The sequence below is a fragment of the Triticum urartu genome, chromosome 2 (genome assembly GCF_003073215.2).
Source record: "Triticum urartu cultivar G1812 chromosome 2, Tu2.1, whole genome shotgun sequence".
Classification (NCBI taxonomy): Eukaryota; Viridiplantae; Streptophyta; class Magnoliopsida; order Poales; family Poaceae; genus Triticum; species Triticum urartu.
The window spans coordinates 133892447-133920092 of record NC_053023.1 but is presented as its reverse complement, the minus strand read 5'-3'; positions in this window follow the sequence as shown (position 1 = coordinate 133920092).

Below are 27646 nucleotides of genomic sequence, written 5' to 3'. Positions count from 1 at the left end.
ATATCATTAGCATCATGGATATTCAAACAATTCATACTAACAACATTGCAATCATGCTCATCATTCAAGTATTTTGTTCCAAACATTTTATTGACTTCTTCTTCTAACAATTGAGCACAATTTGCCGAACCATCATTTTCAAGAAGGATATTATAAAGATGATCAATAATATGATGCAACCTCAATTCCATTTTTTCGTAGTTATCTTTTATAAACCAAACTAGTGATAAAACAAGAAACTAAAAGATTCAATTGCAAGATCTAAAGCTATACCTTCATGCACTCACCTCCCTGGCAACGGCGCCACAAAAGAGCTTGATGTCTACTACGCAACTTTATTCTTGTAGACACGTGTTGGGCCTCCAAGCGCAGAGTTTTGTAGGACAGTAGCAATTTTCCCTCAAGTGGATGACCTAAGGTTTATCAATCCATGAGAGGTGTAGGGTGAAGACGGTCTCTCTCAAACGACCCTGCAACCAAATACATGAAATCTCTTGTGTCCCCAACACACCCAATACAATGGCAAATTGTATGGGTGCACTAGTTCGGCGAAGAGATGGTGATAAAAGTGTAATATGGATGGTAGAAATATATTTTTATAAAATTAATAAATAAAAATAACAAAGTAGCAAATAGTAAACGGTCACAAAAACGGTATTGCAATTGTTGAAAATGAGGCCTAGGGTTCGTACTTTCGCTAGTGCAATCTCCTAACAGGGCTAATATAATTGGATCATATAACCACCCCTCAACGTGCAACGAAGAATCACTCCAAAGTTCCTATCTAGTGGAGAACATAAGAATAAATTGTTTGTAGGGTACGAACCCACCTCAAAGCAATTCTTTCCGTTCGATCTATTAAAGAGTCCGTACTAAAATAACACAAAGCTATTTTTTCCGTTCGATCTATCCTAGAGTTCGTACTAAAATAACACCAACGCAAATTCATATTCATAATACTCAATCCAACACAAAGAACTTCAAAGGGTGCCCCAAGATTTCTACCGTAGAAACAAAGACAAGAACATGCATCAACCCCTATGCATAGATTACCCCAATGTCACCTCGGGAATCCGCGAGTTGAGTGCCAAAACATATATCAAGTGAATCAATACGATACCCCATTGTCACCACGAGTATTCAATTGCAAGACATATATCAAGTGTTCTCAAATCCATAAAAGTATTCAATCCGGTAACAACAAAATCTCAAAGGGAAAAAACTCAATTCATCACAACAAGATAGAGAGGGGAAAACATCATATGATCTGACTATATTAACAAAGCCCGCGATACATCAAGATCGTGACATCTCAAGAACACGAGAGAGAGAGAGAGAACACATAGCTACTGGTACAAACCCTCAGCCCCGAGGGTGAACTACTCCCTCCTCATCGTGGTGGCCCCCGGGAAGCTTGAAGATGGCCACCGGTGATGATTCCCCCCTCCGGCAGCGTGTTGGAATGGGGTCTAGATTGGTTTACAGTGGCTATAGAGGCCTGCGGCAGTGGAACTTCTGATCTAGGTTAACCCCGAAGGATTTCGGAATATTTGGGAATTTTTAGGGAAAAGAGGGGGTGCGGGAGGGGCACCCCTGGGTGCTGCTTTGGCCCATCCCGGGTTTTCTGGTCCATAAAAATTCTCTAATAAGTTTCGCGGTGTTTGGACTCCGTTTGATATTGATTTTCTATGATGTAAAAAAGAAGCAAAAAAAGCAACTAGCACCGGGTCAATAGGTTAGTCCCAAAAAATGATATAAAGTTGCTATAAAATAATTGTAAAACATCCAAGAATGATAATATATCAACATGAATACTTCATAAATTATAGATACGTTGGAGACGTATCAAGTATCATGCGTCATCGAGTGAGGAGGGTATCTCTGGTTAATCCCATATTTTGGGACTAGCAGTTTAATGCCCTCCGAATGGTGGATGCACATCTCATCGCGACACGAATGGGGCTGGAGGAGGCCGCTGATATGTTGGTCGGGGACCTGCAGGTAGGCAAAGCTTGATCCTTTTAAGGAACTGGACTCTCTAGTGAACTCAGTGACCCCCGAGGTGTATGTTGAATTAATTTTAGCATTCACCTAAGTAATATACTCTCGTGAGGAAATTCCCGAGGTTCTCTTGCGGCCAAGGAGTTAATGCAAGAAAAGCGCAAAGTGCAGTAGCCCCCGAGCCACTGGCTGAGCAGCTATGCTCGGGCAGAGGGTCTGTATAATTTTACATGTTTTATTTGACACATCATTGCATAAGAGCGAGAAATCCAGTAGCCTGTCGGGATCCTGATTCTAAGTCACACCGATATAGCATATGGCACATCATATCACTTTGCGGCCTCACGCACGGTAACTCGCGGCTGCCGCCTTTACCTTGGTCGGGACCGTTTGTGTCTTTCGGCTCATGTATATGATTGTGATGCTAAAATCCATATGACTGAGACCCGGGTTGACATGACTAATCATAAACCAACACTACTAGGGAAAACCTTATACACAGAATCTTAGCAGCAGCGCGGCACAAAAAGAAGCGCTACTGCTAATTAGCAGTAGCGCGGGTTTTTACCCCTCGCTACTACTAAGTTGATAGTAGTAGCGTGGGTTTTTAACCCTTGCTACTACTAAGCGGTCTCTATCGTGCTCCCCGACACTTGCCATAGTAGTAGCGAGGGGTATAAACCCGCGCTACTACTAAATTGATTGTAGTAGCGCAGTTTTATACCCCTCGCTACTACTAAGTACGAGGTAGGTGAAGGCTCCATATGCTCGGCCGAATCCCCATCTCCTCTCCCAAATCCCTCCTCTCTTCCACCATTCTCTCCTCTCACTTTCCAGACGCTCTCACATGGACCTCTTGCCCATGCGTCCATCCATCTCCGTGGCGCCGAAAGAGGCCGCCACCTCGCGCCATTGGCGTCTAGGAGCTCGCCGGTCTTCCACCGATGTCTAGGAGGCCGCCGCCCCACGCCACCACACCGGAGAACCTCACCACCGGTGACTAGCTCCGCTGCTCCCTACATCACCTTCCTTTATCCCTCAGTTTTCCTTTCCTCTCTCTCCCTCTGGTTTCACTCACCCTCCCATGTCCATGCCCGTGCAGGTCGTCGCCATGGACGACCCGGAGCTATCTGGCATGTCAGGAAAATAAGCCCCACGCCGCGGCCTGGCTCTGCCATAGAAACGGGCCCTCTACAACAGCCACTGCTGGATCTGGTCTTCCGCTGTCCGTTCATTCCTCCTGCAACGCCAATCATCGCTAGATCGAACCACTGCTACCATTGACAACACGCACAGGATCGAGATTTTTTTGTTTTTGAAAGTGATAGCAGTAGCGCGGGATATAAGACCCGCTACAGCTAATTAGCAGTAGCGTTGTTTGCAACGCACGCTACAACTAACCATGTATAGCAGTAGCGTGTGTCAACACGCGCTACTGCTACAAGTTAGTTGTGGCGCTGTATCAATAGCGCGGGCACCCACACTACTGATACACCCAAAACCCGCGCTGCTGCTAGGCTTTTCCCTAGTAGTGCAAGGTGGCACAAACATACAAGGTCATGTATACGTAACCCAGCAATGCACGTGTCGGTCATCAACATGTGTAAACGAGTCGTGGCAAGCTACAAGGACTCTTGTAAAACACCGCCTGGCATTTCCCCATATGAATAGAGACAAGAGCAAAGAAGGATACATGCCGGTCAATCCAAGTGTTCCGGAGTAGTAGCGAACTACCAAGGCTCATTGGAAGCACTAGGAGGCATTTTCCTCTAGGAAAGGCTACCGAAGGCAGATAACTATGTGTAGAATCCCACACATACCAATGCATTATATGTGTAGATACAACATAGCATTACAACATAATTCTACGACTCAAAGTATTTATTTAAGAGGCTCCGAGGAGCCATACATAACATGATATTACAAACATGGGTCTCATGACCCAACATAAAAAGTCATAGAAGTAACGAAAGCATAAACATGTCTGAGTGCAGACAACTACAAGACAAAAAGGTTGAAAAGCCTGACTATCTACAAGCCCCTCCATAGGAACCAGACCTGATTCCCAAGCTAATCGGTCAACATCGAACTCATCATTGGAACCACTAGTGAGACCAACGTCTCCTCTGCAAAAACATAAATTAAGCAACCATGAGTACAAATATTCTCAACAAGACTTACATCAGAACTAACTACATATGCATTAGTATCAACAATGGGGTTGCAGAGTTTAACTACAGCAAGCCTACTTTGACTCAGTGGCTATCCTGAACTACAACTACGAGTTTTTTCTTTGAGGTGAGAGAGCGCACACGAGTTCACATATTCATCATATTAATACACCATTATGGATCCTTTCACGTCTCCCTACGAGAAGACCATCCATAGCACTCATACTTATCTTGCGCATTTTAGAGTATCCATTTCAACTTGTCTATGAACCATATAAGCTTCCAAGTAGTCCATATTTGATGCAGATATTTGAATAGATCATTTATAGCCCTGCATGGATGTACTTCTTCACACACGCTCCCATCACTTACCACCATATACATGTCATGTATCTCGACAACATTCAAGCGGAAGCCTGATGAGGGTGTTGGCCACAACTTGACTAAGCACGCAAGACTCTAGTTCAGGTTTGTCGCCTATTTGAGACTGCACCCGCAAGGAAGTCCAGCCGAAGTTTCCTTTACGACACCAAATGGTGCGAGCAGGGTTCCCAAGCCCACCAAACATGTGCCACTTGGTGCACCATGCCACGGTATCTCTACCGCATCATAGTCCACACCTAGGGTCAGCGCTACAAATGGCCTCCAACACATATCCTATAAACACCAAAAACACTAGTTGCAACTCCTAGACAGACACCAGAGCGATTAATAAGTCGAGAGGGTCTATGGGTTTCGGGCCCAATGTGTGGTAGTACCGTTCTTGGATAACATACACAAAATTCAATTTGTAAGAACGATCTCAATGAGACAACCCACCATTATATCTGGCCATCTATTGGGCTGGGCCGGGCTTTCGGTCGGGCCTACCAAAGCCCGATGCAAAAAACCTAGGCCCGATCCCGGCCCGGCCTGGCCGTCGGGCCTAAAAATCGGGCCCGAGCCCGGCCCATCACGCTAAAAGCCTGCCGGGCCTCTTTCTTAAACGGTGAAAACGATGGGCCCGGGCCCATCCCAGCCCGGCCGTCGGGCTCAAAATCTAGGCCCAGGCCCGGCCCGCGGGCAAGGCCGGGTCAGGCTTTTTCGGGCCGTCCGGGCCGAGCTGCCTATGGCCATGACTACCCACCATGTACTCCTACACGACCTTTCATCGCTATCTTTATTAAATCGTATTCGCACACTTAGCTATCACACAGTAAGACATGAACATCACCATTCCAATTCATCACCAAACATGGATGAATAGTCACAACATGGCTGAATCAATTCCGACATAATTCTTTTCTCGTAGAATAGGAGTCCACCACATCTATGATGATACGTGTTTTTGTCACAATTATCGTCTTGGAAGTGTCACATCAATGACAAAAAGTTTTCATTCAGACAATAATGTCACGGATGTGTCTTTTTTTGTAGTGGACGGTGACTGTTTCTTTAAGATGGAATAAGATTCTTCCCGCTTAGTCCCCGTACCGGTGGTGTGTCTAGTATCGTCGGCGGACGCTGTGCAGGTGTGTATCCGACGGATCTCGGTGTATTCGGTCTGTGGTTATCTCTGGTGGATCCGCTCGAATCCGATCTTTGTTCGTCTTTGTTCATGTGTTTTCAGGTTGAATTTTTCCGATCTTAGCTTTTCTTCGTCAGCGATGTTTGTTGTTTCGATGCATTGGTCCTATTTGACATTAGCAAGAAGACTTCCTGAATGTCTACTACAAAGTTGTGTTTGGCTCCGGCGAGGGAGGGGCAATGACGGCGGCGCGCCTTCGACTTGTTTCAGTGGTTGTAGTCGTCGTCAGATGGTCTACGAATCCAAATAAATTTATTTTTATTTTTTATGTTGGCTGTACTGCTGTGATTGAAGATGAATAGATTGAGTTAGCCGAAAAAAAGATAACAAAAATATTTTCTGATTCTTAAACCACTGGTCCAGGCTCATTACGCCGTTTAAAAAAGGCATCCGTTCAGTAGACGACGGGAAGCTCAAGACGACGATGGAAAACTTCAGCGAGCTGACGAGCGTCGATAGTTCCGAACGCCGCCGCGCGCCAGCGCCAACAGGCACGAGGCACACTTCTCAAACAACTGCACCTACGCACCTCGGGGCTCCGACTGCGATCCTTCCCGAGAAAAGCCCGGCACGTCGCGCGGGACGGTACAGAGGAATCCCATTGGAGCAAAACATTCGTCTTGCGCTACTCTTCATCGTGGCCCGACCTGAGCACGTATTTCTACTAGGTCTACTACCCCAGTACCCACCATGTCATCACATTTTCCTTTGTCATGATAGAGGCATTTCATTCTGGTTAGAGTTTATTTACGCCTCACTCTTTATCGGAAAATACTCCTCGCTAGTGTATGTATGCATCGAGCGATCGAGCATATAGGCTGCTCATCACTGAAGCCGCCTCAACTTAACACTGTGTTCAAAAAAAACTTAGGCCTTCTTTGATTCATAGGATAGGAATTTTATAGGAATAGGAAAATCATAGGAAGTGAGATGACATGCATGTCAATTCCTATAGAGAAAGAGATGTCATTTGGTGCATAGGATATGATTTTTTTCCATTGAGTCTAGGCTAATGTTTTTTTTCTTTAAAACGTGAAGGATTGATTCCTATCCTACATAGGAATAGGAATCCATTCCTATAAACCAAAGGGCTTTAAAGGAATTTTTTCTTTGCAAATCCTATCCTATAGAATTCCTATAAAATTCCTACAAACCAAAGGAGGCCTAAATGTTTTAGTAAATTTCCTGTTCAAAAGAAAACTCTTTTGGTAAAAATCAGTAAACGGAGAATCGCTTTGGGACCAAACACGCTCAGCACTTAGAGCAACTCCAATGCAAGATACCCATTTCGTCCATCGTCGTCTGTTCGTCGTCGTTTGTTTAAGTTGATGCGGAAAAAAGTGAAGACCCAACACGTCGACTCAAACGCAAAGCACGTCCGCTTTGCGTTCACGGCGACTCATTTACGATCCAAATTTGCGGCAGAAATGCGTCAGCGTGGACGCGAAGCGGACGCCTCGCGCGCCTTCTCTGTGTTCGCCGCGTCCCCACCTGACGGCCGTCCAACTACCCGCGGTCAGCTTGGTTAGCTTAATTTATGACGACCGTCCACCTTGGGCCCACGTGTCAGCAACAGCGGCCGGACGTTTTTAAGCCGAGAGCGGGGGGGGCATCCTCATCCACTTCAAGAAGCCCTCGTCCCCATCTCGCCACCCTCTGCTCCACCATCGGCGGTAACCCTAGCCACCGCAAGGATGGGTTTCTTCTCCGACAAAGGCAAGGGCAAGGTTATCGGCGTTCTGGGAACGGGGGTTCCCAGACTTGCCTGCCTGTGGCCCACTGCGTGGCTAAGCCAACAGGCCGTACGACCCATCGTCATCAATAAGGCATCCAAGACCCTCGCGAGGGGCCAAGCCTCGCGAGGCGGATGACACAAGACCTCCTCTGGAGTGGCCTAGTCGGGCAGGCTCACGAGGAGCAGAGATGTCAAGGCGAGGCAAACCTCACGAGGCTCTCGTGACGTGAGCCATGACGATCGACCCCATGCGGGCGCCAGCGCGCGCAGCGTCCTTGTTTCCTCTTTGGTGCTAAGGAGACCAGCGCAGACGAGGAGTACCGAGGCATCAAGCAAAGGTTGCCATTTTGGTGCAACAAGACCAAGACCAGAAGGACGGCAAGACGGAGGTCATTGTGGAGTCCAAGACGGCGTCATCACCAGAGCCTTTGGCAGGCGAAGACCACTTTTGTCAGGATGACTTGTACTAGTTGTCCCCCTTCAAATTAGCCCGCCGTTGTTGGCTCCCTTCCCGCTCAATATTTGGGAAGAGGACCAGGGCCTCTAAAAATAGAGTTAGCCACCACCATAGGGGGAGGGACGACAGAGAGATAGAGAGAGAGGGGGAGAGAAGGAGGACCATTTTAGACCATTCAGAACCACACAAGTTAGCCAAGCACAAGAACACCTCAACCTTAGGAGGCTGTTCTTCCCCTTGTACTTGTTCATCCTCAGCCTACAAGGCAATCTAGCACACCACACTGGAGTAGGGTATTACACCACAACGGTGGCCCGAACCAGTATAAATCTTGTGTCTTTCTGTGTTGCGAGTTCGTCGAGTTCATCCGCGAGATCTTAGCGAGTTAGGGCGTAGATCGGTGGGAGGAAAAGACTTCGCGCGCACCCCAGTGTTCGAACCTTAAGAGTTTGCCGGAACCCCACATCCGACAAAGGCCCCCTCCACCCCTCTCCACCGCCTTTCCCTGCCCCCGCCTACGTCGACATCTTCCCGCCCGCCTAGGCAGCACGTGAACGTCCTAGTGCACCAGGCGAAGTGGCACTGGAGAACCGCGTCCCTCTCCCCTTCCCCGATGTCACCCTACCACACGGTTGGCACTTGGACCCGGAAAGGATCCCAGTGTCGGTGGCGCCGTGATCGACAAGGGCACATGCAAAGGAGGTGCCTCGACCACACCTACGACATCGACTCGCCCTACTGGGCGTGATGGTTCGCCTTCAAGCACGAGGAGGCGAGGCGACGCGACGTCTCGCGTGACTCCTCGCCGCTGCCCCTCGTTGTTCACAAGGAGGTCCAGGGGACGGAGGACGCCTACCAAGCGGCCCTTGCAGCTGTTGAAAGGATCGATATGGTTGACTAGAGGGCGGGTGAATAGGCAACTAACAGTTTTTAGCTTTTCTTTAACAATTTAAACTTTGCATCAAAGTAGGTTGTCTAGATATGCAACTAGGTGAGCAACCTATATGATGCAACAAGGATAGGAACACAAGCAAGCAAGATATATGAAACAAATAAGCTTGCACAAGTAAAGGCACGAGATAACCAAGAGTGGAGACGGTGGAGACGAGGATGTGTTGCCGAAGTTCCTTCCCTTTGAGAGGAAGTACGTCTCCGTTGGAGCGGTGTGGAGGCACAATGCTCCCCAAGAAGCCACTAGGGCCACCGTATTCTCCTCACGCCCTCACACAATGCGAGATGCCGTGATTCCACTATTGGTGCCCTTGGAGGCAGCGACCGAACCTTTACAAACTAGGTTGGGGCAATCTCCACAACTCAATTGGAGGCTCCCAACGACACCACGGAGCTTCACCACAATGGACTATGGCTTCGCGGTGACCTCAACCGTCTAGGATGCTCAAACACCCAAGAGTAACAATATCCACAAGGGATTAGTGGGGGGAATCAAATATCTCCTGGTGGAAGTGTAGATCGAGGCCTTCTCAACCACTCCCGAGCAAATCAACAAGTTTGGTTGTCTAGGGAGGGAGATCGGGCGAAAATGGAGCTTAGAGCAATAATGGAGCTTGGGGGTGGAAGAGGTAAGTCAACGGGGAAGAAGGGGATCCCTTATATAGTGTGCGAAAAGGATCCAACCGTTACCCACCAACCAGCCCGCGGCCAGCGGTACTACCGCGCCTGGCCAGCGGTACTACCGTAAGGCCGCGCGGTACTACTGCTTGCAACCAAGAGGTACTACTGCATGGCTGTGCGGTACTACCGTACCGACCCACGGTACTGCCGCAACCCCAGCAACAAAAAAGATAAATAGACGCGCAGGAGCTGGGGGCGGTACTTCTGCACGCGCGGTACTACCGCGCCCCCCATGCAGTACTACCGCAAGGCAAAACACCCCAGCCAGGGGGAAGGGAACTTCCATGCCTACTTCGGCAAAGAAACGGAAGTAGCAAAAACCCGACACAGTAGTACTGCCGAGGGGCGGTACTACTACCTGACTGCATAGCGCGGTACTACCGCTCGGCGAAAGCGGTACTACCGCGGTAGGTGCGGATGTAAAAAATTACATCCGCCCCTACTACCGCAAAGGGGTGGCACTAGCCTGGTGGGCAGCGGTAGTGCGGCTCCAGGGGAGCGGTACTACCGTGGGCACCTGCGGTACTACCGTGCCACGGCGCGGTACTACCGCGGATGCCTACCTTACTACCATTTTCCTGGGAGCAGTACTACCGCAACCAACACAGCAGCCAGACAAGGGAGGCAAGAAAACGGAGGAAGCTCCAAGGAAAAAGGAGGGGACAAGAAGGAGACGTGTACGTGATGATTCCACACAAACCTTTCCAACGCGGACCCCCTCTTAATAGTACGGCTTTCCTACGACTCAAATCCACCAAAAAGAAACGTAGAAAAGACGTCGTCTTCATCAGTCTTCGAGGGGCACCCAATCGTCTTGTGCCTAGCAATGAAGTGTCTGGAATACTCAAGGCACATGATTAGTCTGCAAATGCGTTGTCATCAATCACCAAAACACTTAGGGATAAATATGCCCTTACAATCTCCCCCTTTTTGATGGATTGATGACAATACGGGATTTGCACAAGGAAAATAAAATTAAGTAAATTCAAACCCCTCCTCTCTAGAATATAGACGGGCTCCCCTAGATGTGTGCCACCTAGAAGAGTGCTTTGGACTGCACGGCACACGAATACTAGGATCAAAGGTCCCCTATATTATAGAGACAAGGCATATCTATCACTAGACAAGATAGCACACACATAAGTTAACTACGATAGATAAAGTGCATATGTCTTACACCATATGAGGAAAGGTCTCGAAAGCACAAACCAAACAAGAGCAAACAAAGCAAACAAGCACAAACGAGGTCCAAAAGACAAAGCAAATAAACGCGCCAAGCACGACACAACGCAAATCCCTACACTCTCTCCCCCTTTGGCATCGAGACGCCAAAAAGGCAGAGATGACACCTACACACACGGGGTGGCTCAGGCAGAGAAGTCATCCCACTACTCCTCGTGCTCCTCGTCAGACTCAGCGGCGGGGATAGTCTCCTCGAAGTCATCCTCTGAACTGGTCCACTTGTATCCCTGCTTTGACACCCAGGCAGCCTCAGGTGTGATGACGTCCTCAGACCCGCCAGACACATCCTCTCCAAAGAGCCTCATAACCTTCTTGTCACGACGGCGACTCTCCTTGTCTGCCACGTGAGCCCTGTACTGTCCCTTCGCCTGCATGCAGAAGAGAGTCTTCATCTTGTCCTTTAGCTTCTTGGCCCATGACGGCTCAGATGAAGGAGTGGTGGACCTAGCAGCACGGTCCTCAGCAACATTCTCAGCAGCAGCAGCCTCCTCCTCACCAGCAGCCCTCCTAGCAGAAGAGGCCTCAGCACGGGTAGTGGTGTTGGCCCAGTTGGGCTTGACGCGGAGGCTGATGGACTCATGGAGAATCTAGTCTGGAGCAAGGAACTCATCACCCGGGTACATCTTCTCCCAAGTGGTGGAGAGCAGCAGAAACAGGTATGGTCCATAGATAGGTACCTTGCGAGTGAACACCGCAAGCCGAAGCTCACACCACATGATGTGTGAGACATCAAGTGGCTGAGTCTGAGAAGAACGTGCCTCTGCACACAGGAGCAACATGTCCACTAGATATGCATGGACCTTGTCCTTGTCGCCAATGCGTGGGAACATAGTGTTGCGGAAGATGCGATGCATGATATCCAGAAAGGAGTTTAACACCCAAGTTGACTTGCCATTTGGGAGCACCTTCTCAACAAGGAAAGGCTGAAGCAGGTTCTTGTTGGCAGACTCAGAGTTGGCATGGGGGCGAACACCAACGGGGGTGTGAAGCCCGTCATCAGGAATGTGCAGCAGATCCATGAACTCTTTCCATGTAGCAGACAGCTAACGACCATTGGTCATCCAGGTCATCCTCCGCTCCTCCCCGGGATGAAAGTACACTGAGGCAAAGAACTGACAGATGAGCTCAGGGTCATAGTCATGGTGAAAAGAGATCACTGGCTCAATAGCAAACTGCTCCACCAAGTCCAGAGCCTCTCCAAAATAGTCACGAAACTTGTCCTTCCGCATGTGATGCATGTCTATCCACTTGACCTCCATGAAGGTATTCTGCTTGCTCTTGATCACATCCAGATAGATGAGAACCTGTTGCTTGTTCCAGAACATCTCAGTGCCTCTGAGCACAGCCCGAGGAGTCACATAGGGATTGATCCTCCGGCGTTCGACATACTCAGAGACAGAAATCTCGTCCATGCCCTTAGCAGGTTCCTTTTGCTTGCTGGCAGTGGTCTTGACATTGCGCTTGGGGGCATTGGAGCCCTCTAGGGCTTCATCTTGGGGGTTGCGCAGACGCTTGGAGCCAGTGTCACGACTGGGATTGGAACGGCGAGAGCCACCACCTGAGACACAAAACGCAAAACACCCACAACAGTCAAGAGGGATTAATGCAAAGACCACAACAAAGAAAGAGAAACAAGCAGAAAGCACACATGATAAATGCCTAGAGAGAGATTTGATCCCTACGGTAGTACTGCCAACTGCTGCGAAACTAAGATAGTAGTACTGCTCTTAGACGCGGTAGTACCATGCAAGGTCACGGTAGTACCGGGTCTAGGAGCGGTAGTACGACCTTAGCGCCTCGGCTAGCGCGGTAGTACCGCGTCTGTTGAGCGGTAGTACCACACGAGCTAGCACGGTAGTACCGCAAGAGTGGTAGTACCGCACATCAGACACGGTAGTACCGCACCGCGTCAGATCTGAACAGGTTCAAATATGAGAAAAGCCCGCAAAACCACTGCGGTACTACGGTTGGACAAAGCTACCACAAGACAGCATATCAAGTATGATTCCTACGCATCACGACTCTCCTACATCCTACTCTTGCATAGATTTGGCCTAAAATCTCAAGAACAACAAGTTTCTCCCCAAAAACCTAGAAGCAAGAGAACAGCCAAGAAAAAGAGGGATTTGGGGAAAACCCTTGGTCCATGGCAAGAGGAAGTGATGGGGAACGATCCCACCGGCCGGAATCCGAGGAGAGTGGCTGGAGACGGAGATCCGGCGAGGGCCTCCGGCACCATTCTTGAGCGAGAGAGAGACGTGGGGAGAGAGACAAATGAATGGGTATGGGGAGTTGGAACTCCCCTGCCCAAGTCATAACCCCCACGCTCCCTCGACGGCGTGGTACTTCCGAAGTACCGCACCTGAGCGGTAGTACCGTCCTGTGGCGAGGTAGTACCGTGCCTCCCAAAGCGGTAGTACCGCGACCAGACGCGGTAGTACCATGAGCTCAAGAAGATGCACGTTTCGAGCACACGAAAAACTAGATCTTTGCACAAACACTCCGAGCCAACACGACACCACCAGACCACGCAACACACAAAGCCAGAAAGGCACACAACAAACGAAACAACCACGAGACACCACCTCTCCAAAGAGAGGGCGATGGCCGTAGCCACCTATGTTTGAGTCAATTGGTATGGCATCGCGAAGAATTATCCTCGGGTCCATGACCAAAACTCGTCTTTGAAGCACAAGTACCATCAAACATGGCTAATGTGAAAGACTTGATCGATTTATGCCTAATGGGGGAGGGAGAGTTCATGGAGAGAACATCACTCCCCCTATGTCCATGCCTACGTCTAAATAGGACAACATGTTGAGTATGGTGTGGTGTGCAAGGGTTCAAGCAACATTGCTCGAATCAATGATATTTAGCTCATGCCTTAACTCGTGAAATCTTGCTTCATCCAAGGACTTCGTGAAGATATCTGCAAGGTTATCATGAGTGTTGACATAGTTGAGCTCGATCTCTCCTCGCCTAATGTGATCCCGGATGAAGTGATATCGAATCTCAATATGCTTCGTCTTGAAGTGTTGCACCGGGTTGAGAGAGATCTTGATGGCACTTTCATTATCACACCAAAGAGGCACTTTGTCACAAATGACTCCGTAATCCTTTAAAGTTTGCCTCATCCATAAGAGTTGTGCACAACAACTACCAGCCGCCACATACTCCGCTTCGGTGGACGAGAGAGACACACAACTCTGCTTTTTGGAAGACCAACTTACCAAAGAGCAACCAAGAAATTGGCACCCTCCGGAAGTGGACTTCCTATCCACTTTTTCTCCCGCCCAATCGGAATCCTAATACCCTACAAGCTTGAAGTTTGCTCCTCTTGGGTACCATAGGCCAAAGTTTGGGGTATGAGCCAAATATCGAAAGATCCGTTTGACTGCCACATAGTGACTTTCCTTAGGTGCGGTTGAAAACGTGCACAAATTCCCACACTCAACATGATATCCGGTCTAGATGCACAAAGGTAAAGCAAGGAACCTATCATGGAGCGATATACCTTTTGATCCATCGCTTTACCATTGGGATCTATGCCAAGTTGGCACTTGGTGGGCATGGGAGTGGCAGCCGGCTTGACATCACTTAGCTTGAATCTTTTGAGCATGTCTTGAGTATATTTGGCTTGATTGATGAAGGTTCCTTCTCTTCTTTGCTTCACTTTTAACCCTAGAAAGAACTTCAACTCTCCCATGGAAGACATCTCGAACTTTGAGGTCATGAGAGCGGCAAATTCCTCATTGAAAGCTTTGTTAGGGGAACCAAAGATAATATCATCAACATATAATTGGCACACAAACAACTCCCCTTTGACCTTCTTAGTAAAAAGAGTGGGGTCGATTAGCCCAACTTTGAAACCATGGTCTTGTAACAACTCGGTAAGGTGGTCATACCACACACGTGGGGCTTGTTTAAGGCCATAGAGTGCCTTATCGAGTTGATACACATGATCGAAAGTAGGGATCCTCGAACCCGGGGGGTTGCTTGACATAAACCAATTCATTAATGGGACCATTAAGAAAAGAACTCTTCACATCCATTTGTTGTAACTTAAAGTGATGATGAGAAGCATAGGCAATCAACATGCGAATAGATTCAAGACGAGCAACGGGAGCAAAGGTTTCACCGTAGTCGATACCCTCGACTTGGGAGTAGCCTTGTGCTACCAAACGAGCCTTGTTGCGAATGATAATCCCATGGGCATCTTGTTTGTTCTTAAATATCCACTTGGTTCCGATGACATTGTGGTTCCCCGTCGGTCTTGGCACCAATCTCCACAATTTGTTGCGCTCGAAGTTGTTGAGTTCTTCATGCATGGCATTGAGCCAATCTGGATCTTCTAGCGCCTCATAGACCTTGTGGGGTTCCACACAAGAGACAAATGCGTGATGCTCACAATAATTTGCTAATTGTCTACGAGTGCTTACCCCCTTTCGTAAGCTTCCAAGCACATTCGTCATGGGATGATCCTTGGTGGAGAGCTTGGAAGCAACCTTGGCGGCACGACGCTCTAATTCCTCCTCGTGGGTGAGACGAGGAGTGGTCACTTGATCATCTTGGGCGTTGTCTTGAGCTTGCTCTTGTTCTTGAACTCGCTCGGAGGAGAGAACTTGACCTTGGGCATCATTTGATGTGTCAACACCGTCTTCAGCGTGATCTTGCCCTTGGTCATGTTCTTGAGGATAAGGGCCTTCATGTTGTTCTTCGGAAGCGTGTGGGCCTTGGGTTGGTGATGGCTCCGCTTGAGTGGAGCTTTGTCCTTCTCCTTTGGCCACAAGGGGTTCCTTAATGGGTAGGATAAAGCCAACACCCATTCTTCTTATGGCTTGGGGAGGAATTTCATCACCTACATCACAAGTGCCACTTTGCTCCACTTGGGAGCCGTTATTCTCATCAAACTCCATGTTACACGTCTCCTCAATAAGTCCCATGGATTTATTGAGGACACGGTAAGCATGAGATTTTGTAGCATAACCAACAAATATGCCCTCATAAGCTCTAGCCTCAAATTTAGACAACCGAACACCTTTCTTGAGAATGAAACACTTACACCCGAACACCCAGAAGTACTTGAGGTTGGGCTTGTTACCGGTGAGTATCTCATATGGAGTCTTGTTCAAGCCCTTGCGGAGGTAGAGCCGATTGGATGCATGACACGCGGTGTTGATGGCTTCGGCCCAAAAGTTGTACGGAGACTTGAACTCCGCCATCATGGTCCTTGCCGCATCCATCAACGTCCGGTTCTTCCTCTCCGCAACACCGTTTTGTTGAGGGGTGTAAGGTGCGGAATATTGATGCTTGATCCCCTCATCACTAAGAAACTCATCCCAGGTGTAGTTCTTGAACTCGGTGCCGTTGTCACTTCTTATTGTCAAGATCTTTGCATTGTATTGACGTTGTGCTTCATTTGCAAAGTCAATGACGGTTTGTTGGGTCTCGCTCTTCCTCTTGAAGAAATACACCCACGTGTACCTTGAGTAGTCATCCACAATCACCAAGCAATACTTCCTACCTCCAAGACTATCGAAGGATGGAGGCCCAAAGAGATCCATGTGAAGGAGCTCCAAAGGCCTCTTTGAATAAATGATAGTCGTGGGAGGGTGAGCCTTCTCATGTAGCTTTCCTTCGATACACGCACTGCAAGCACGATCTTTAGCAAAACTAACATTCGTTAGTCCACGGACATGGTCCCCCTTGAGGAGACTTTGCAAAGATCTCATATTAACGTGGGCTAAACGGTGATGCAAAAGCCATCCCACATCAACTTTATCCATTAGGCACGTCGCGGTCTTAGTGAGTCGCTCCGAAAAGTTAATCACATATAGACCGTTCTCGACATGCCCAACAAAGGCTACTTTAAGAGTCTTGCTCCACAAGAGGGCCACGGTATCGATATCAAAGAAAGTGGCAAAGGCCACGATTGCAAGTTGACGAACGGAAAGTAAATTGTATGCAAGGGACTCAACAAGCATGACCTTCTCGATCGTGAGATCATGAGAGATGACCACCTTGCCAAGTCCCAATACCTTAGAAGATGAGGCGTCACCCCACTCGACATTGGTGGGCATAGATGGGACCTTGTGCATGTCCACAACCAAGTTCTTGCTTCCGGTCATATGATTTGTAGCTCCGCTATCGAGCAACCATGATCCCCCACCGGAAGCAAACACCTACAAGAGATCAATGCTTGGTTTTAGGTACCCATTTTGTAATGGGTCCTTTGATGTTAGTAACAAGGGTCTTTGGAACCCAAATAGACCATTCAATGTATTCATGAAGAGAACCAACAAATTTGGCATAAACATGCCCATCACTAGCATGGCATAACACATAAGAAGGATTAAAATCGCCGGCTTTGTTGGGAGGGGTGGCATTGCCCTTCTTGACATTGCCGCCCTTTGCAATGTTCTTCTTCTTCTCCTTGGAGGCACTCCCTCCCTCCTTCACAAAGGTTTGCATGAGAGGAGGAGGTCGTTTGGTCTTGTCATTCTTCTTCTTGTTCTTGGAGTCGGGCACGTACCCAACCCCTTCCTTGGCCACAACTCCCTTTTGGTTGATCAAGAGATCCTTGAGGTTCTTCTTGCCTTGTATGCAAGTCGCAAGACCTCTCTCAAGTTGCCCCTTTAGCTTAGCGTTCTCCTCAACGAGATGCACATGCTCACAACACGGGTAAGTAGCATTTGCATTATCAATTAACATCATACGAGGTAAAGTGGCCTTTTCCTTGGTTAGCTTTACTTGAAGTTGATCATGCGACTCTTTGAGGCTAGCATGAGCACCCTTCAAGACCTTGTGAGCCTTGTCAAGTAGATCAAACTCCTCTTTGAGTCTAGCAAAATCAACCTCAAGCTTGGCCTTCTCAGAGTTTAGCACATGAGAAACAATGATGACATGATCATAATCTTTCTTTAACTTAGCATGATCAACGTTGTGTGACTCCTCAAGAGCCAAACGAAGACCACGCTCTTCCTCAAGAGCATTGGAAAGATCCGAAATCTCATCGGCATAGTCACGACTATGCCCTTCCATCTTAGTGATGGTGTTTTCGTGAGCCTCGATCATGTCATTGGCTTCACCAAGTTGTTTCAAGAGAGCAACAAAGTGCTTCTTGGATTTTCCCTTGAGTTTGCCCATAAAGGCCTCAAACTCATTAGCCTCCACATTATCTTCCTCAAGTTCATTAATGCTATCCGTCAGAGAAGGATGATTAATGATGGTAGTTTTGATGTTGGGGGTTACCTTGTTGGTGGCTTTAGCCATGAGGCACTTGGCGGTGATGCTCCCATTGGGTGAGTCGAAGAGAGACACCCGTGGAGTCGTCGCAATGGCAACGGAGGCCATGGCAACCGACTCATCACTTTGAAGGAAATATGCCCTAGAGGCAATAATAAAGTTATTATTTATTTCCTTATATCATGATAAATGTTTATTATTCATGCTAGAATTGTATTAACCGGAAACATAATACATGTGTGAATACATAGACAAACAAAGCGTCACTAGTATGCCTCTACTTGACTAGCTCGTTAATCAAAGATGGTTATGTTTCCTAACCATGAACAATGAGTTGTTATTTGATTAACGGGATCACATCATTAAGTGAATGATCTGATTGACATGACCCATTCCATTAGCTTAGCACCCGATCGTTTAGTATGTTGCTATTGCTTTCTTCATGACTTATACATGTTCCTTTGACTATGAGATTATGTAACTCCCATTTGCCGGAGGAACACTTTGTGTGCTACCAAACGTCACAACGTAACTGGGTGATTATAAAGGAGCTCTACAGGTGTCTCCAAAGGTACATGTTGGGTTGGCGTATTTCGAGATTAGGATTTGTCACTCCGATTGTCGGAGAGGTATCTCTGGGCCCTCTCGGTAATGCACATCACTTAAGCCTTGCAAGCATTGCAACTAATGAGTTAGTTGTGGGATGATGTATTACATAACGAGTAAAGAGACTTGCCGGTAACGAGATTGAACTAGGTATTGGAATACCGACGATCGAATCTCGGGCAAGTAACATACCGATGACAAAGGGAACAACGTATGTTGTTATGCGGTCTGACCGATAAAAGATTTTCGTAGAATATGTAGGAGCCAATATGAGCATCCAGGTTCCAGGTTCCGCTATTGGTTATTGACCGGAGACGTGTCTCGGTCATGTCTACATTGTTCTCGAACCCGTAGGGTCCGCACGCTTAAGGTTACGATGACAGTTATATTATGAGTTTATGCATTTTGATGTACCGAAGGTTGTTCGGAGTCCCGGATTGATCACGGACATGACGAGGAGTCTTGAAATGGTCGAGACATAAAGATTGATATATTGGAAGCCTATGTTTGGATATCGGAAGTGTTCCGGGTGAAATCGGGATTTTACCGGAGTACCGGGAGGTTACCGGAACCCCCCGGGAGCTAGATGGGCCTTAGTGGGCCTTAGTGGAAAAGAGAAGGGGCAGCCCAAAGTGGGCCACGCGCCCCTCCCCTCCCTTGATCCGAATAGGACAAGGAGAGGGGGCCGGCCCCCCTCTCTCTTGTCCCCCCTCCGCGAATCCTATTCCAACTAGGATTGGGGGGGGGAATCCTACTCCCAGAAGGAGTAGGACTCCTCCTGGCGCGCCTCTCCTAGGCCGGCCTCACCCCCCCTTGGTCCTTTATATACGGAGGCAGGAGAACCCCAGAGAGACATAAGTTGATCCACGTGATCATATTCTTAGCCGTGTGCGGTGCCCCCTTCCACCATAGTCCTCGATAATATTGTAGCGGTGCTTAGGCGAAGCCCTGCGACAGGAGTACATCAAGATCGTCACCATGCCGTCGTGCTGACGGAACTCTTCCCCGACACTTTGCTGGATCGGAGTCCGGGGATCGTCATCGAGCTGAACGTGTGCTAGAACTCGGAGGTGACGTAGTTTCGGTGCTTGATCGGTCGGGCCGTGGAGACGTACGGACTACATCAACCAAACGCTTCCGTTGTCGATCTACAAGGTACGTAGATCACACTCTTCCCTCATTGCTATGCATCACCATGATCTTGCATTGTGCGTAGGAAATTTTTTGAAATTACTACATTCCCCAACAGTGGCATCCGAGCCTAGGTTTTATATGTTGATGTTATATGCACGAGTAGAACACAAGTGAGTTGTGGGCGATATAAGTCATACTGCTTACCAGCATGTCATACTTTGGTTCGGCGGTATTGTTGGATGAAGCGGCCCGGACCGACATTACGCGTACGCTTACGCGAGACCGGTTCTCCCGACGTGCTTTGCACATAGGTGGCTTGCGGGTGACAGTTTCTCCAACTTTAGTTGAATCGAGTGTGGCTACGCCCGGTCCTTGCGAAGGTTAAAACAGCACCAACTTGACAAACTATCGTTGTGGTTTTGATGCGTAGGTAAGATTGGTTCTTGCTTAAGCCCGTAGCAGCCACGTAAAACTTGCAACAACAAAGTAGAGGACGTCTAACTTGTTTTTGCAGGGCATGTTGTGATGTGATATGGTCAAGACATGATGCTAAATTTTATTGTATGAGATGATCATGTTTTGTAACCGAGTTATCGACAACTGGCAGGAGCCATATGGTTGTCGCTTTATTGTATGGAATGCAATCGCGCTGTAATGCTTTACTTTATCACTAAGAGGTAGCGATAGTCGGCATAAGGTTGGCGAGACGACAACGATGCTACGATGGAGATCAAGGTGTCGCGCCGGTGACGATGGTGATCACGACGGTGCTTCGGAGATGGAGATCACAAGCACAAGATAATGATGGCCATATCATATCACTTATATTGATTGCATGTGATGTTTATCTTTTATGCATCTTATCTTTCTTTGATTTACGGTAGCATTATAAGATGATCTCTCACTAATTATCAAGAAGTGTTCTCCCTGAGTATGCACCGTTGCGAAAGTTCTTCGTGCTGAGACACCACGTGATGATCGGGTGTGATAGGCTCTACGTTCAAACACAAGGTGAAAAACAGTTGCACACGCGGAATACTCAGGTTATACTTGACGAGCCAAGCATATACAGATATGGCCTCGGAACACGGAGACCGAAAGGTCGAGCGTGAATCATATAGTAGATATGATCAACATAGTGATGTTCACCAATGAAACTACTCCATCTCACGTGATGATCGGACATGGTTTAGTGGATTTGGATCACGTAATCATTTAGAGGATTAGAGGGATGTCTATCTAAGTGGGAGTTCTTTAAGTTAAATTAATTGAACCTAAATTTATCATGAAACTTAGTACCTGATAGTATCTTGCTTGTTTTTGCTTGATTGTAGATAGATGGCTCGTGCTGTTGTTCCGTTGAATTTTAATGCGTTCCTTGAGAAAGCAAAATTGAAAGATGATGGTAGCAATTACACGGACTGGGTCCGTAACTTGAGGATTATCCTCATTGCTGCACAGAAGAATTACGTCCTGGAAGCACCGCTGGGTGCCAGGCCTGCTGCTGGAGCAACACCAGATGTTATGAACATCTGGCAGAGCAAAGCTGATGACTACTCGATAGTTCAGTGTGCCATGCTTTACGGCTTAGAATCGGGACTTCAACGACATTTTGAACGTCATGGAGCATATGAGATGTTCCAGGAGTTGAAGTTAATATTTCAAGCAAATGCCAGGATTGAGAGATATGAAGTCTCCAATAAGTTCTATAGCTGCAAGACGGAGGAGAACAATTCTGTCAGTGAGCATATACTCAAAATGTCTGTGTATAATAATCACTTGATTCAATTGGGAGTTAATCTTCCAGATGATTGCGTCATCGACAGAATTCTCCAATCACTGCCACCAAGCTACAAGAGCTTCGTGATGAACTATAATATGCAAGGGATGAATAAGACTATTCCCGAGCTCTCCGCAATGCTGAAAGCTACGGAGGTAGAAATCAAGAAGGAGCATCAAGTCTTGATGGTCAACAAGACCACTAGTTTTGAGAAAAAGGGCAAAGGGAAGAAGAAGGGGAACTTCAAAAAGAACGGCAAGCAAGTTGCTACTCAAGAGAAGAAACCCAAACTTGGACCTAAGCCTGAAACTGAGTGCTTCTACTACAAGCAGACTGGTCACTGGAAGCGGAACTGCCCCAAGTATTTGGCGGATAAGAAGGATGGCAAGGTGAACAAAGGTATATGTGATATACATGTTATTGATGTGTACCTTACTAATGCTCGCAGTAGCACCTGGGTATTTGATACTGGTTCCGTTGCTAATATTTGCAACTCGAAACAGGGACTACGGATTAAGCGAAGATTGGCTAAGGACGAGGTGACGATGTGCGTGGGAAACGGTTCCAAAGTCGATGTGATCGCAGTCGGCACGCTATCTCTACATCTACCTTCGGGATTAATATTAGACCTAAATAATTGTTATTTGGTGCCAGTGTTAAGCATGAACATTATATCTGGATCTTGTTTGATGCGAGACGGTTATTCATTTAAATCAGAGAATAATGGTTGTTCTATTTATATGAATAATATCTTTTATGGTCATGCACCCTTGAAGAGTGGTCTATTCTTATTGAATCTCGATAGTAGTAACACACATATTCATAATGTTGAAGCCAAAAGATGCAGAGTTGATAATGATAGTGCAACCTATTTGTGGCACTGCCGTTTAGGTCATATCGGTGTAAAGCGCATGAAGAAACTCCATACTGATGGACTTTTGGAACCACTTAATTATGAATCACTTGGTACTTGCGAACCATGCCTCATGGGCAAGATGACTAAAACACCGTTCTCCGGTACTATGGAGAGAGCAACAGATTTGTTGGAAATCATACATACAGATGTATGTGGTCCGATGAATATTGAGGCTCGTGGCGGATATCGTTATTTTCTCACCTTCACAGATGACTTAAGCAGATACGGGTATATCTACTTAATGAAACACAAGTCTGAAACATTTGAAAAGTTCAAAGAATTTCAGAGTGAAGTAGAAAATCATCGTAACAAGAAAATAAAATTCCTACGATCTGATCGTGGAGGAGAATATTTGAGTTACGAGTTTGGTGTACATTTGAAAAATTGTGGAATAGTTTCGCAACTCACGCCACCCGGAACACCACAGCGTAATGGTGTGTCCGAACACCGTAATCGTACTTTACTAGATATGGTGCGATCTATGATGTCTCTTACTGATTTACCGCTATCGTTTTGGGGATACACTCTAGAGACGGCCGCATTCACGTTAAATAGGGCACCATCAAAATCCGTTGAGACGACGCCTTATGAACTGTGGTTTGGCAAGAAACCAAAGTTGTCGTTTCTGAAAGCTTGGGGCTGCGATGCTTATGTGAAAAAGCTTCAACCTGATAAGCTCGAACCCAAATCGGAGAAATGTGTCTTCATAGGATATCCAAAGGAAACTATTGGATACACCTTCTATCACAGATCCGAAGGCAAAACTTTTGTTGCTAAGTTCGGAAACTTTCTAGAGAAGGAGTTTCTCTCGAAAGAAGTGAGTGGGAGGAAAGTAGAACTTGATGAGGTAACTGTACCTGCTCCCTTATTGGAAAGTAGTGCATCACGGAAAACTATTTCTGTGACACCTACACCAGTTAGTGAGGAAGCTAATGATGATGATCATGAAACTTCAGAACAAGATACTACTGAACCTCGTAGATCAACCAGAGTAAGATCCGCGCCAGAGTGGTACGGTAATCCTGTTCTGCAAGTCATGCTACTAGATCATGATGAACCTACGAACTATGAAGAAGCGATGGTGAGCCCAGATTCCGCAAAATGGCTTGAAGCCATGAAATCTGAGATGGGATCCATGTATGAGAACAAAGTATGGACTTTGGTTGACTTGCCCGATGATTGGCAAGCAATTGAGAATAAATGGATCTTCAAGAAGAAGACTGACGCTGACAGTAATATTACTGTCTACAAAGCTCGACTTGTCGCAAAGGGTTTTCGGCAAGTTCAAGGGATTGACTATGATGAGACCTTCTCACCCGTAGCGATGCTTAAGTCTGTCCGAATCATGTTAGCAATTGCCACATTTTATGATTATGAAATTTGGCAGATGGATGTCAAAACTGCATTCCTGAATGGATTTCTGGAAGAAGAGTTGTATATGATGCAACCAGAAGGTTTTGTCGATCCAAAGGGAGCTAACAAAGTGTGCAAGCTCCAGCGATCCATTTATGGACTGGTGCACGCCTCTCGGAGTTGGAATAAACGCTTTGATAGTGTGATCAAGGCATTTGGTTTTATACAGACTTTTGGAGAAGCCTGTATTTACAAGAAAGTGAGTGGGAGCTCTGTAGCATTTCTGATATTATATGTAGATGACATATTACTAATTGGAAATGATATAGAATTTCTGGATAGCATAAAGGGATACTTGAATAAGAGTTTTTCAATGAAAGACCTCGGTGAAGCTGCTTACATATTAGGCATTAAGATCTATAGAGATAGATCAAGACGCTTAATTAGACTTTCACAAAGCACATACCTTGACAAAGTTTTGAAGAAGTTCAAAATGGATCAAGCAAAGAAAGGGTTCTTGCCTGTGTTACAAGGTGTGAAGTTGAGTAAGACTCAATGCCCGACCACTGCAGAAGATAGAGAGAATATGAAAGATGTTCCCTATGCTTCAGCCATAGGCTCTATCATGTATGCAATGTTGTGTACCAGACCTGATGTGTGCCTTGATATAAGTCTAGCAGGGAGGTACCAAAGTAATCCAGGAGTGGATCACTGGACAGCGGCCAAGAACATCCTGAAATACCTGAAAAGGACTAAGGATATGTTTCTCATATATGGAGGTGACAAAGAGCTCATCATAAAAGGTTACGTTGATGCAAGCTTTTACACTGATCCGGACGATTCTAAATCGCAAACCGGATACGTGTTTATATTAAACGGTGGAGCTGTCAGTTGGTGCAGTTCTAAACAAAGCGTTGTAGCGGGATCTACATGTGAAGCGGAGTACATAGCTGCTTTGGAAGCAGCAAATGAAGGAGTCTGGATGAAGGAGTTCATATCCTATCTAGGTGTCATACCTAGTGCATCGGGTCCAATGAAAATCTTTTGTGACAATACAGGTGCAATTGCCTTGGCAAAAGAATCCAGATTTCACAAGAGAACCAAGCACATCAAGAGACGCTTCAATTCCATCCGGGATCTAGTCCAGGTGGGAGGCATAGAGTTTTGCAAGATACATACAGATCTGAATGTTGCAGACCCGTTGACTAAGCCTCTTCCACGAGCAAAACATGATCAGCACCAAGGCTCCATGGGTGTTAGAATCATTACTGTGTAATCTAGATTATTGACTCTAGTGCAAGTGGGAGACTGAAGGAAATATGCCCTAGAGGCAATAATAAAGTTATTATTTATTTCCTTATATCATGATAAATGTTTATTATTCATGCTAGAATTGTATTAACCGGAAACATAATACATGTGTGAATACATAGACAAACAGAGTGTCACTAGTATGCCTCTACTTGACTAGCTCGTTAATCAAAGATGGTTATGTTTCCTAACCATGAACAAGGAGTTGTTATTTGATTAACGAGATCACATCATTAGGTGAATGATCTGATTGACATGACCCATTCCATTAGCTTAGCACCCGATCGTTTAGTATGTTGCTATTGCTTTCTTCATGACTTATACATGTTCCTATGACTATGAGATTATGCAACTCCCATTTGCCAGAGGAACACTTTGTGTGCTACCAAGTCACAACGTAACTGGGTGATTATAAAGGAGCTCTACAGGTGTCTCCAAAGGTAAATGTTGGGTTGGCGTATTTCGAGATTAGGATTTGTCACTCCGATTGTCGGAGAGGTATCTGTGGGCCCTCTCGGTAATGCACATCACTTAAAGCCTTGCAAGCATTGCAACTAATAAGTTAGTTGCGGGATGATGTATTACAGAACGAGTAAAGAGACTTGCCGGTAACGAGATTGAACTAGGTATTGGAATACCGACGATCGAATCTCGGGCAAGTAACATACCGATGACAAAGGGAACAACGTATGTTGTTAATGCGGTCTGACCGATAAAGATCTTCGTAGAATATGTAGGAGCCAATATGGGCATCCAGGTCCCGCTATTGGTTATTGACCGGAGACGTGTCTCGGTCATGTCTGCATTGTTCTCGAACCCGTAGGGTCCGCACGCTTAAGGTTTCGATGACAGTTATATTATGAGTTTATGCATTTTGATGTACCGAAGTTTGTTCGGAGTCCCGGATGTGATCACGGACATGACGAGGAGTCTCGAAATGGTTGAGACATAAAGATTGATAATTGGAAGCCTATGTTTGGATATCGGAAGTGTTCCGGGTGAAATCGGGATTTTACCGGAGTACCGGGAGGTTACCGGAACCCCCCGGGAGCTATATGGGCCATAGTGGGCCTTAGTGGAAAAGAGAAGAGGCAGCCCAACGTGGGCCGCATGCCCCTCCCCTCCCTTGGTCCGAATAGGACAAGGAGAGGGGGCCGGCCCCTCTCTCTCCTTTCCCCCCTCCGCGAATCCTATTCCAACTAGGATTGGGGGGGGGGGAATCCTACTCCCAAAGGGAGTAGGACTCTCCTGGCGCGCCTCTCCATGGCAGGCCGCACCCCCCTCCCTCCTTTATATACGGAGGCAGGGACACCCCAGAAACACACAAGTTGATCCACGTGATCATATTCTTAGTCGTGTGCGGTGCCCCCTTCCACCATAGTCCTCGATAATATTGTAGCGGAGTTTAGGCGAAGCCCTGCTGCAGTAGTACATCAAGATCGTCACCATGCCGTCGTGCTGACGAAACTCTTCCCTGACACTTTGCTGGATCAGAGTCCGGGGATCGTCATCGAGCTGAACGTGTTCTAGAACTCGGAGGTGCCGTAGTTTCGGTGCTTGATCGGTCGGGCCGTGGAGACGTACGACTACATCAACCAAACGCTTCCGTTGTCGATCTACAAGGTACGTAGATCACAATCTTCCCTCGTTGCTATGCATCACCATGATCTTGCATGTGCGTAGGAATTTTTTTGAAATTACTACGTTCCCCAACACACTTTCATCATCGTCATCATCCTCATTGTACTCTTCTTGTACCACCAATGCCTTGGGAGGAGTCTTCTTGGTGAAGTTGCTCTTGTTGGGGAACGACTTGGCCTTGTCCTTTCGGATGAGCTTGCCACCATTGTCTTCCCTCTTCTCATACGGGCATTCCGCAACAAAATGACTCACGTTGCCACAATTGTAGCAAGTCCTTACACGTTGCTTGCTCTTCGTGCCACTTGAGTTGTTTTTGCTAAAGTTTGGCCTCGAGTTTTTCTTGCTCCAAAATTGCCTTGAAGCAACTGCCATGTGTTCATGATCCGCATACTTCGTATCTTCGGGGTTGCTCTCCTCTTCTTCCTCTTCTTCTTCTTCTTGAACAGTGAGCTTGGCCTTCAATGCAAGGTTAGGCTTCTTTGCCCTTTGAGAACGAAGCACCGCATTGTCGGCGGTCTTGTCCAAAATGTTCATGGCCACAAACTCATCCAACACTTCGCTTGAGGTCAAAGTGTGGAAGTCCGGTCTTTGACGAATGACGGAGGACATGGCCTTGTGATAGGGCATCATTGCCTTGAGGAATTTGCGCTTGATCCAATTGTCATCCGTGTCCTTGCTCTCGTGATCTCGTAGTGAGACCACGAGTTTGGTTACTCTCCGATGAAGCTCACGAGGTTCTTCATCTTCTTTCATTGCAAACTCATCAGCCTCATCTTGCACCACTTCATAGTTGGAGCGTTGAATGCTTGCGCTTCCTCGATAGAGAGAGACAACACAATGCCACGCATCTTTGGC